This window comes from Leopardus geoffroyi, chromosome B2, assembly GCF_018350155.1.
Source record: "Leopardus geoffroyi isolate Oge1 chromosome B2, O.geoffroyi_Oge1_pat1.0, whole genome shotgun sequence".
Taxonomy (NCBI): domain Eukaryota; kingdom Metazoa; phylum Chordata; class Mammalia; order Carnivora; family Felidae; genus Leopardus; species Leopardus geoffroyi.
Genome location: NC_059332.1, coordinates 25,559,377 through 25,572,327, shown reverse-complemented (window position 1 = coordinate 25,572,327; position 12,951 = coordinate 25,559,377).

The following is a 12,951-nucleotide window of genomic DNA, read 5'->3' as shown; positions in this document are numbered from 1 at the left end:
AAGAAAATCTCCAGGTGTCACTCTGAGTGCCCTACCCCTGTGCACGTGTTCATGTAACACTAATAGTGATTACCCTGAAGCGTAGGCACATGTAGCTGGAGAGGTCTCCCTAAAAGCAAGTTTAAGAGATTAAATCTCTTCCTCACTTCTGAGGACCGAGCTACTGCCCATGCACAGGGGCCCTCCTTCCTTAGCGTCCCCAGTCCCACCCACAGTCCCCACATCAGACTCCCCACACCACTCCTGACCGGACTCTCCTCATCACACTCCTTCTTGGCACCCTCATCTTTGAGCAGCCTGTCACCTGCTCCGCCTCTTTCTTCCTCAGCATCTTCAGATCCTTTTCCATCTGCATTTTCTTCTTCTTGTTTCTGCCTGGTCCATCATCAACCAAATTCTCCGTGTGTGTCTCCTTTCCATCTGAATCTTCACACACAGCCTTCCCCACCAACCACTCAGAGCCGCCATCCCCAGATTCTCATTTCTCAGGATGGTTCCTTCCTAACTCCTTTTCAACACCATTTTCTGCTCGTTATTTCTTGGAGTCTTCCTCAAAGCCCTTTTCAGAGCAATCTTCAGATTCTTTCCAAGACGTCTTCCTCTTCAGTTTGCTTTTCAGGGTTGCCTGCAGACTTTTTTGTTTTTTTCTCTTCAGAGTCTTTTTTGAAGGTCTTCTTTCAAAACTGTTCTCTTCAGACTTCTGGAACTGCCTTCTGCAGACTTTTTGGGGGCGATGTTTTTTAGCATCTTTTTTGGAAGCATCTTCAAAATCTCTCCCATCTTCCCATTTTTCGAATACCTTTCCATGGATAGATTCTTCAAATGCCGTGTTAGTTGTGGCTTCTTGAGCATTCATCCTGGATGTGCTAGGGTGCTCTGGAAAAGCCTTACCTTAGAAGGCCTTGCTTTTTGAAGCAAAGGTAGTATTTGAACATTGAACACCTCTGTAGGCCTCAGGATATGGAAGGAAGACTTCCACAAAGCTGTTCTGCTCTTACACTTGGGGTCTTCTCAGCCTGGTCATCTATAGCCCCACCCCATGTCTGTATAGGAATCCCATGGGTGTTCTCAGCCTGGCCATCTGGGTCCTGTGACCATCACACCACCTTCCATCGAAGGTTTGAGTACAAAGATAGCTTCCTCAAAGACACCGAGGTTATGCCATCTGGTGTCTTTTAAAGAGAAGGAGATTCCTGATTGACCCAAGCTTTGAACACTCTCAAAGGTTTTCTCTGACCCTGATCAGCACCAATGGACCATCCTCAAAATCCATAGGATGAAACACTTTGGTGATGACCATTCCCTCATGGGGCACTAAGGATGTTCCAGCAGTCCAGGTGCTTTTATTCCAGAACCAGATCCTTCCTGTGGGGCTTGCACCTCTTCTTTTCTGATGCCTCATATTCCCCTCCAGTTGAAACTTAGCTACCTCAATATGTGATTTCTGGCTTCTAATTTCATCTTCATGCAAAAGCATTATTGCACAATCCAGATTCCCTCTTCAAATAACTGCAAAGCCCATCTGCTTTAAGATTTCCTTGTTACCTTTGTAAAACTTGACCATAAAGTCTTTCTGAAGATCTCAGCATCATGCCAAGTCAGAAGTTGTATAAATGCCTCCACCATAATGTCTGTAGGCAAACCAGTTGCATTTATATTTGTAGCTCTGTCTTCTACATGAAGGCTTTCTTTTTTCTCTCCTTTTTGAGATTGGTGGATTGGGGGTGTTTCTCTGCAGAGGTTTTTTTAGCATTGGTGGCAGATTTGCCATCACTGAGAAACCATCATTAGCCTGATATGCAGGCATGAAGTCTCCAGTGATCTTAAACCAAGCCTTCTTGCCTGCAAGGATGTCAGCCAGCTGCTCCTCGAAAGGCTGGGTTTCTCCACTGGAATTCTTGGTGTCTCTGTATAGTTCTTGAATTTGCAATTGCTCATTTGCAGATTCCTCATCCAAGCACAGCTGACCCTTGAACAACACAGGTTTGAACTGCACAGTTCCTCTTACACATGGATTTTGTTCAATAAATATACTGGAAAAATTTTTGGAGATTTACAACAATTTGAAAAAACTCACAGATGAACTGTGTAGCCTAGACCTACTGAAAAAAAATTTTTGAAATGATATCTTATTGTTTATTCTTTCTATCTTAAAATTTATATCCAAGTTAGCATATAGTGCAACAATGATTTCAGTAGATTCCTTAATGCCCCTTACCCATTTAGCCAATTCCCCCCTCCCATAACCCTTCCAGCAACCCTCTGTTCTCTATATTTCAGTCTCTTATGTTGTTTTTAAATTTTGTGTTTAGTGTTATTTATTTTTGAGAGAGACAGAGACAGAGTGTGAGTGGGGGAGGGACAGAGAGAGAGGGAGACACAGAATCCGAAGCAGGCTCCAGGCTCTGAGCTGATAGCAGGGCTCGAACCCACGAACCATGAGATGGTGACCTGAACCGAAGTCAGATGCTTAACCAACTGAGCCACCGAGGTGCCCCTAGGGTCTCTTGTGTTTTGTCCCCTTCCCTGTTTTTATATTATTTTTGCTTCCCTTCCCTTATGTTCATCTGTTTTGTATCTTAAATTCCTCACAGGAGTGAAGTCATATGATATTTGTCTTTCTCTGACTGACTAATTTCGCTTAGCATAATACCCTCTGTTCCATTCACATAGTTGCAAATGGCAAGATTTCGTTCTTTTGATTGCCGCATAATACTCCATTGTATATATATACCATATCTTCTTTATCCATTCATCCGTTGATGGACTTTTGGGCTCTTTCCATACTTTGGCTATTAGACATACTGAAAATTTTAAGAAAAATGTATTATTGTAAGAATGTAGTAAATACAGACAGAAAATGTGTGTTAATAGACTATATTTCTGGTCAACAGTAGCCCATTATAGTCAAGTTAGGGGGGTCAGGAGTTACACGCAGATTTTTGGCTCCCTGGGGGTGGTGGCTGGTGCCCTAACCCCTGCATTGTTCAGCTGTACTTGCTGCCCATGTGTCCCGCCTAGATTGGGAGCAGCTCCAGACGAGCAAGGAGGGGCTGGCTTACTCCGCCCGGACTCAGTGTCGCCAGTTAAGGTCCGAGGCCTGGCATCATTTTTGTATTTTCACTGTGCCTGGCTTTCTTTCATGGTGCTATTTCCCAGTCAGACTCTGCCTCCAGAATCCCTCAAAAGTTTCTGATGCTTGGAGAATTCTACTTGATTTTCTTCCAGGCACCTCCGATTCAACAGTAATCAAGTCTCCTTCCCACACCCCGTCCACCACCTCTTACTTCAGTAAGTGGCAGGAACATTCCTCCGATGCTTGGGGCCCAAACCTGGGCCTCATCTGGGCTCCCACTCAATCAAGCTTCATGTCTTGCTGACTCCAGCTTCTACCTCTATTTCATTTGCCCAGTATTTCCATCCATGATTCTACCATGCTTATCCAGGATGCTGCTTTTTCTTGCCTGGACTATTGCAACAACCACCTAGATAATTTTCCCTTATTCATGTTTGTCCCTTAGAACCCATTTTCTACAAATGCTTAGAACATTGTTTTAGTACACACACACACACACACACACACACACACACACACACACAGCTTGTGCCACTCTTGAGGCCTATTAATCCTTCAAGGGCTTCTCATGGCTCTCAGAAAACATTCAGAATCCGTGAGCTAGTCTGTGAATACAGTATGCGACCCTGTCTCCTTTCCAGGCACTCTGGCTACTCTGTGTCTCCATCCCAGCCATACCTGACTTCTTACTCCCACCAAGAGCCCATCTCCATCTTAGGACACAGGCTGCTCCCTCTGGCAGGAACGCTCCCCCATCTTGTCACCCAGGCCACCTCCCATGTCACTTGATTAAGGAAACTCACCACAACCTCTTGCATGGAGTTGGATATCCTGTCTGATACCTTGTACTTCTGGCTTAAAAAAAAAAATCTCTGTGGTGTTTTGTTTACTCGAGAAACACATGAGGATATTTTCACATACACGTCAAACACAGGGACCATCTGATTAACGTTTGTGTCCATCACTAGCCTGTTGGCTCCATGAAAGCATGGATGGGACCAGTCTTGTTTAAGCTGCGTCAGTATGGGGAGCCCCCATCCCAGGAGGTATTCCCTAAGTATTTGTCAGAGGAACAAGGTCTGCACTGCACCCGCAGGGGGCCCCAGGCTTGGTCACAAGCAGCAGTTTGGCTCTCTGCAAGGCTGTGGTTTCCCTGTGCTAAGAGTATATCCCTGTGCACGCCAGGTGGACAGAAAGTGTGGACACGTGACTGGACCTTATTGCTCACTTCCTGGTTTCTCTTCTGGTCCCGTGCTTGCTGAAACTGGCCCCTGGCACTTGATGGGGGCTGTAGTTTGGGGACAAGAGGCAGCCCACGGAGAAATTCCCTGAACAGCTGTCTTCCTTCTTTTCACGGATCCCTCTGAGATCCATTTAGGCAGCATGAACTCTGCTCCTCCTCCCTCATGCCCAGCGGACTGCAGCTGCCACAAGTGTGACAGGTGGACAGGAAGGGCAGCCGCCTTTGGAGCCTCATCCTGCAGTCCGTGTGGGGTTGCTGGGCCCCCTCAAGGCAGGAAGCAGGTGCCACACCGCGTGGTCTCTGAAGTCACCAACTCTTAAATGTCACAGGGGTGGAGTGTCTGACCAGCCAGGGGATGCTGCCTCTTCCCACAAGGGAGTTAGAGGACCGAAGTTCAAGAGGATGACTCCTCACTGTTTCCTGAGTTCCAGAAGCCCATCTTCCATGAGAAAACTTGGGCTTCCCATATGCCAAAGATGTTAATTCTGCCTTCCAACCAAAATTGTTTGTGCTTTAAGGGCTAGGACCTTATTATAGCTCAGTGTAGCTCCCATAGCACTGAGTACTCTTGTACATTGCTGAGGTTTAAAATCTCATTGCCAAGGGGCTCCTGGGTGGCTCAGTCGGTTAAGCATCTGACTTCGGCTCAGGTCATGAACTTACAGTTCATGGGTCTGAGCCCTGCATTGACCTCTGTTCTGACAGCTCAGAGCCCGGAGCCTGCTTTGGATTCTGTGTCTCCCTCTCTCTCTCTGCCCTTCTCGGCCCACCCCCCCCCCAAATAAACATTAAAAATAATTAAGATCTCATTGCTGAAAAACTTAAAATGAAAACAGCATTGGCAGGGCTGCAGGAGTTGCTGTCAAAAGAAAAAGATAATAATAATAACCACAGTCACATGTAAGGCAATGACAACATTTTTCTTAGGAGCATGAAGCCTATTTTAGATTCAGAAAGTTCTCTTTGGTTATGTAGTTAGGTCCTGCACCTAGTTTGGGTGGAGGTTAGTAAAGACGAAAGAAACTTACGTTGCTCAATGTAAGAAAAGTCTCAGGATATTCAGGGTAGTTCCTGGCAGCTGGAGAGTGTAGGAGAGGGAAACAGGCACAGGTCTCAAGAGGCGGCATGGGCCCCAAGATACCGTGGCAAGATGGGGAGGTAGGAAAGAGATGGCTTATGAGCGTTCAGTTTGGGGAAGACGCAGGAACCGTGGGTTAGCCTGGCCAATCCCAGTCAGCCCTCCAGCTATCTGATGTGTGCTCCAGATATTTTGTTTTGCCCTTAAAGGAAAGTGCTACTCCAGGCAAGACTAGAGGGCTTGAGATCACTAGGATTGCAACAGCACCAGGACACTCTGCCTGTGACACTGTTCATTGGTTCTGTACTGCTGAGAGCGCCTGGAGGTAAATAACAGGAGCTAGAAAAACAGCTGGAGCTTTGCCCAGGAAATTCCAACTATGGGAGGAAGTATTCTAAGGAAGTGCCTGAGAGTGAATGCCATTTTCTAAATTAAATATTTGCTTTTTTAGTAATGCTAGTTATGATGATGAGTAATAATAGCTAACGTGCTGGATGTAATATATGCCAGGGACTGATATAAATTCATCACGTGTATTAGCTCCTTTAATCCTCCTAACACCCCTGTGAACAAGTCCTATTACTGTCTCCACCTTACACATGAGGAAACTGAGGCAGAGTTAGATTAAGACACTTGCCCAAGGGTCACAGCTATAGAGAAGCAGATGTGGAATTTGAACCCAGAGCATCTGGTTCCTCTCTGGGCAACCTAAGTGCCTGTGATGGGGGTAATGACAGAATGCCATGGTCATTCACTGGGCTATTAGGACGGCAGGGGTTGTGAACAGCCACCTTTGCTGTCCCACATCTATTTCTGTTTCTTCTGATGGTAACACCCGGATTTTCCTTTGGGAATCATGCCCTTTCACCAAGCCATGTGGTTTTGATAGGTGTGACATATCATTAGTATCCAGGAGTGGCACTTGACAGACCTGATCAATCAGTGTTCCATGCCCCACACAAGCCCAGCCCCGCAACTCAGGAATTCACTGATCTGCCAGGAAAGGAGACACTTGTCTGGACCTGGAGCTGTGACCATGTGACATGGCCAAGTGCCATGACAGAGAGCATTGGCCTGCAGGGAAAGCCAACGCTGAGGAAAGTTTATCCACACTATATAAAGAGACAGCTTTCCGATGACATCCTTTGAACATCTGGAACCATCCTTGCCTGATGGTTCCTTTCTTCAGTTCTTCAGCCATACAAGGCAACATATCACCCTTTTTTGCTTACATGGTTTTATAACAGTTGCAATTAGAGCAATCCTAAATAATCCAACAAGCACAGTTAGTATCTCCATGAAAACACAAAATACTCCAGGGAAAACAAAACACAAATTCCTTTTGAAATCTGATTGTGATCACATAGGAACATACATAGAGGTATATAAGATTAGAATAAAATTTATACTAATATATTACATTCTTTTTCTCACCAAATGGGTTAAGTATATAGTGTTCAATGAACAAAGGAGGAGAAGGTGGAAAATCTGACATTATGGAGATGCAAGAGAGGCAGCAGAGGTCAGTACAGAGACCTGAGTTCAGTCCCAATTCTGCCAGTAATTGAGTGATTTTTTTTTTTTTTTTTTTTTGGACTGAGTAACTTTGAACAAGCTGATCAACATGTTTGGGCCTCAGTTTCCCCATCTATTAAATAAGGGGAATCTGGCTTCCATAGTTACCCCACCTGATGTGCAAGATTCCAATAGACCCTTAGTCTTGTCATATTGTAATTTTTTCCCCTAAGGTCCCAGAAACAGTCTGAAATACTATCTGGGATCCCCAAGAGTCCTGGGGCTGATCCAGACTCAGAATGGTATGTCTGATTTCTATTCATCTCTTACTGTTTTGTTCTGTAAAGTGGGATGGATGCATTGAAGTATAAATTTATTAAAATGAATTAGGGACAAAGTTTATCAGGAATCTGATCACATGTCACTTGAATTCCTGTATCATTGATGAGAGAACTGCATTTTGTCTGATTCCCCCCAGCAAGAGCTGGCAGTATAGAAGATTTTCTTATTATATCCATTTACAGATGGGTAAACTGAGACTTATAGAGTTGAAGTAACTTGGCCAGGGTCCCACCACTGCAAGGGCAGAACTGAGGCTCAAACCAAAGCAGCCTTTTTCAGACTTTATGATCAGAACCACTTAGGTTAGGGACCTCTGCCCCAGGGGGTGGGGGTGGGAGGGAAATCAGCTCTGAACAGAAGCCATTTTAAAGAAATAACCCTCAAGACCCTATAGAGGAGATCATAGTGGAAAAAGAAGTCTGAGCTGAGGCCCCTTGCTCAATAAGGGCCTAATGTTTTTAGGGTCAAGGATTATTTTGCTAAGGTTGAGGTTGAAAGCCCCACTGAGGCTTTCATTTCCTGCTGTGTGGCAGATAAGATGTCTGAAGAACCCTCCTGCAGCAAAAACTTCTAGAGGCCAGAAAAATCATGACAAACTTTTCAGTGCATTGCTGAGATCATAAGAAACTAAGGGAAATGTTCAAGTGTGTCCCCAGCCCTTTCTCCCTGCCCCCACCAACTTTGCCCCACAGCAACAAAAGACCTAACTAGTTGCTAAAAGCAGAATGATAAGCAAAGGCAGAACCTTAGGCTGTCTCAGGGTCAAATGCTGCTATCAATACTCTAGCAAGAAGGAGCAAGAGACCAGAGTTGGGGCTGTGCAATGCAGGCAACTGAACTGAGACCTAACATAAACGGGGCCACTTGTGAGAAGATGGGAAGATTACATCTGCCCTTAAAGGGACACAGGAAACAAATCTGTCTATCTCCATTGCAGCTTTGGGTAGGAGAAAAAAAACAAAACAAACAAAAAACAAAAACAAAAAAACTCTCCTGTACTATAGAGTTTGGGAATGAAATTTACTCTACTCACATTTACAAAGTAGGGGAAATCCATATAAATAAGGTGGACCCAAATGATGACAGCCCTCAGTTCAGTAAGAAGTAAACATAAATTTGCTCTGTAGAAAAAAATCATCTCATGCCCATCAGGATACTCCCTGATTAAAATCAGCCTAATACAAGCCCCCCAAGTTGCCAAACACATGAGGAAACAAAACATCATGACTGAGAACAAGCAGAAACACCAAGCAATAGATTTTACCACCTGTGAGTTTCAAACATTAGTATTATGAGATACATAATGCAAAATGACAATGTATAAAATCTTTAAAGAAATAAAAATGGAATCAAACACTGAACGATATATAAAAGGCATTCAAAAGTGACTAGATAGATTGAAAAATAACTCATTGAAGAGGTTAAACAGTAGATTAGACCCAGATGAAGAGAGATTAGTGAACTGAAAGATAGATGTGGATGAATAAGGAATGAAATGGAAAAGACGAAAGATACATTAGAAGGCATAAAGAATACAAAGACCTGCTGTATTTTTACTCGGGTTTCTAGAATGAGAAGGTGGGAAAGTGCCACATTTCAAAGTATACAATATCTGGGAGTGTCTCAGAATTTATGAAAGATATTAGTGCCACGGATTTAATAAGTACCACACATCTCAAACAGGATAAATAAAAGAAAACCTATACACAGAACAGCATCATGAAACTGCTTGGCACAAAAGAAAAATGGAAAGAATAGACAGATCACCTATAAAGGAACAATAATTTAAGTGACAATTGATTTCCCAATAGCAGCAACCGAAACCAGAAATCAGTGACATTGTATCATCAACACATTGCAAAAAAGATAACTATAAATCTAAACCTTTATTCCACTTATTTAGAGTAAAAAATGTAGAGACATTTTACAAAATCAAAAAATATAGTTTGCTGTGCATAGACATTACTGGAGGAATTTCTGAAAGCTGCATTTCTTTCAGAAGGACAATGACTCCAAAAGGGAGGAAGACCTGAAATGCAATAGGAGATGGGAGCAAGGAAAATGTAAACATGGGGGAGTCTAGACAAACAATGACTATATAAAACAGTAACTATACATACAGTTAGTTCATAGAGTTAAAAAGCAGGTAGAACTAAAATTCTTGGCAAAAACAGCAAATAGAGACTATAATCTAAATTAAAACAGTCAACTTTAGAAAATTCACTGTGTAAAATAGAGCATTTACTCATTTTACTACCCATTAAAAAAATTAATTACAGGTACCCACATCAAGGTGTATACATTTCATAATCATAAACTGAGTGGGGGAAAAAAAACAGGTCACACTATCACTTAAACTAAGTATAAAAACATGCCAAATAAATTATTTGGGGACACATACTAAAGTGGTAGAATTATAATCAAATATTCAGAATAGTAATGTAGTGGAAAGGGACACACAAGTCTTTAAAGGCATGTTAATGTTTGTTAAATTACATGGTGGGTACTTGAGTATTCATTTAATACATATTTATTTAACATTTACTTTTACATATGTGAAGTTGTTAGTTTTTAAAAAGGAATAACACAGTAAATCTAGATGCCAAACACTCTCGCAGAATGTTCTGCTTTGGGGACAATGGCTGAGTGAATGAAAGCTGAAAGAGTTACCCCTCAGGAGCCCACTGTAGGGAATCTGAGGACCATGAATGCTCTGATCCACCTAGGGCATGACTATCCCAGTGAACAAATATCGATGAGGGCTGCAGGCTGTATACTCTACAGCAACCCCCAAACGTCAGGGTCAGAGAAACACCAGTGCTGGTAGACAGAGCAGACTTTCAAAGTCTGTGAGATCAGATGTGAGATCAAAAGATGTGAGATCTCGAGGTTTGGAAGCAAAACCAATGCGAAAGCCCCCAGGGTTCTTGTGCAATTTGAGGGTAGTAGGGGGGAGCCCGACTGAAAAAAGGTATTTAGGGACCCATGGATTAACAGGAAGAAAATGAAGGCTTTAAAAGTGACAAGCCGGCGCCGCAGAGGACTACTTAGGTGCGGTTGAGGTAGGGCTGACTCTATGGCGCCCTCGCGCGGGCGCGGGCAGCAGCTGCAGCAGGGCCGCCCACAACCTCGGGACCTTTTGCGCCTCATTGCCCGGGAAGGGCCCCGTCAGGATTGAGGGGTTAGGGCTGGCAGATAATCCGGAGCTATGACAGGATCCTTGTTCTTGCAATATCCAGATTGGAGCCATAAAATCTTCAGGAAAACATAAAAATAAAAAGGACACCTTTCCAAGACATGACAGGTAAGAAACACGGGTGTTAGGACAGGATTATAAACCTCAACAATAACATTGCTTGATTCTCAAATTCCTATTCTTGGGAAAATGACCTGAAACCGATAATTTTAGCATTATGTACATATTCTCTTTTTAGGGCTTGAACAAATCATTCAAAGTCAAGAGTTTATAATTTTAATTGTCGTTGCCTGGCTCACACTTCAGCGTTTGGCTTTTGTTGAAACCCATCCTGCACAGAGGGGATCTGCCATTTTGCCTTCCAGGAGGGTGAAAAGTCTCACAGGGACTTCTAAAATGCTAGCACCCCATACCAAGGGTGGTGAGGTGCAGGACATAAGCAAAGCCTGTGAGTCATTACCAGTTTGGATTTCTCTCTGCAACCTGTATCACCATCCAAAGCATAGGCGATCTCAGGCTTGCCAGATCTTAAGTCAGTTCTTTCCACTGTAGGTTGAGTGTGGCTTGGAGAAGAAAACATAACTCCATTCTTACAATCAGGTTGATATTTGTCAGGGTGTGGCCATGGCCGAAGGCCCCTGTCATTCAGCATACAGCATGAACTATTTTTATTTTCACAAGAACAGGGTTAAAACCTCTCACCTAAAATGACTGAAATATATGAGACTTTTTGATAAAGTTTGCTTGCTTCCTCCTGAGAAGACATGATTTATTCCACTGTATTTTCTAATTGTAAAATCCTATGAATGTGAACCTTGCAAATACCACTTAAAAGAGTGTAAACTGATCACTATTTTCAAAAATTATGCACCAAAAATCATATTTCTCTGCTTTGAATGTGGTGATGCACTTAAATACAGTATTTGCTAATAGTTTTCTTCTTCCTTGAATCATGCCCAAGAGGATTTTTCCCCCAGAAAGTTTTATTTTCTTCTTCAGATTTAGGTGAGAAAGTGCCCACCAGTGGAATTAATCATGGGGATGAAAGGTCCAGCATAGGGAACAGAATCAATTGTATCATCATAGCGTTGGATGGTGACATGGTAGCTACATTTGTGGTGAGCATAGCATGACACACAGGGTCGTTGAATCACTGTGTTGTACACCTGAAACTAATTAACACTGTGCCAACTGTACATCAGAAAAAAATAGGAAAAAACAGACAGTGCTCACCATCTATGTGCATAAGAACCCGGGTCTTTCAAAGGATCCTTGTGGCAGGGGATGAACTCAGCAAGCAGGGCAAAGTCATCACTGTTTCTGATCCATATGCTGTGGATTTTGAGCTGAAGATCACAGGAAAGATATTACTGATGAGTTACTAGATCAGTGCTTTAATCCAGTATTTAAAGGTTTCCTTTTTTTTCTTCATAAGAAATCAACTATGACCATATATTGAATGGCAAAATAAGGTTAAGGAATGGGGTTTAGGGAAAGGAACTAGTGGTACCCCCTTAACATGTCAAAGTTATAAACAGACACCCACAGTCCAAGTGCAGACAAATGAGCCCTTTGAGCCACTGCCCAAGAGATGACCAGATGAGTTTATGAGCCTGAGAAGAGTTTTCAACGTTACTAGACTATAACAACCCCATTTGGCCCCAAAATTTGTATTGGTTTTGGCCTTTCTCAAAGATTCTCTCATTGTCTAGTAGAGATATCTAAATAGAATAAGTGCACAAAATTTTTTTTGATTGACTAATGCAACATTATCTGACATCATTAGCTAATAAGTCATAAGTTACCTAAAGCAATTACACTGATAGGTTTTCTCATAAATATGCTCTTATATACCATTGCTCTCTCCCTCTCCCTTTTCCACCCAAACAATAGTAGGTTAAGAGAGAGAGAGAGAGATGGCAAATAAAGTTCGAAAAAATTATGACACCAGGACATATTGCTAATTTTTCTTCCCTCAATACATCAGTATTTGAAAACTCCTCTTCTTTTTTTTTATTTTTTTATTTTTATTAAAAAAAATTTTTTTTTAATGTTTATTTATTTTTGAGACAGAGAGAGACAGAGCATGAATGGGGGAGGGGCAGAGAGAGAGGGAGACACAGAATCGGAAGCAGGCTCTAGGCTCTGAGCTGTCAGCACAGAGCCCAACGCGGGGCTCGAACTCACGGACCGTGAGATCGTGACCTGAGCTGAAGTCGGACGCTCAACCGACTGAGCCACCCAGGCGCCCCTCCTCTTCTTTTTTTTACAGTTTATTTTTATTTATTTTGAGAGAGAGAGGAAGAGAGAGGAAAGCGAGAGCAAGCGGGGGAGGGGCAGAGAGAGAGAGAGACAGAACCCCAAGCAGGTTTCTCTCTGTCAGTGCCCAGCCCGCATCAGGGCTTGAACTCATGAACAGTGAGATCATGATCCGAGCTAAACTGAAGAATCAGATGCTTAACCGACTGAACCACCCAGGCACCCCAATTTGAAAACTCTTA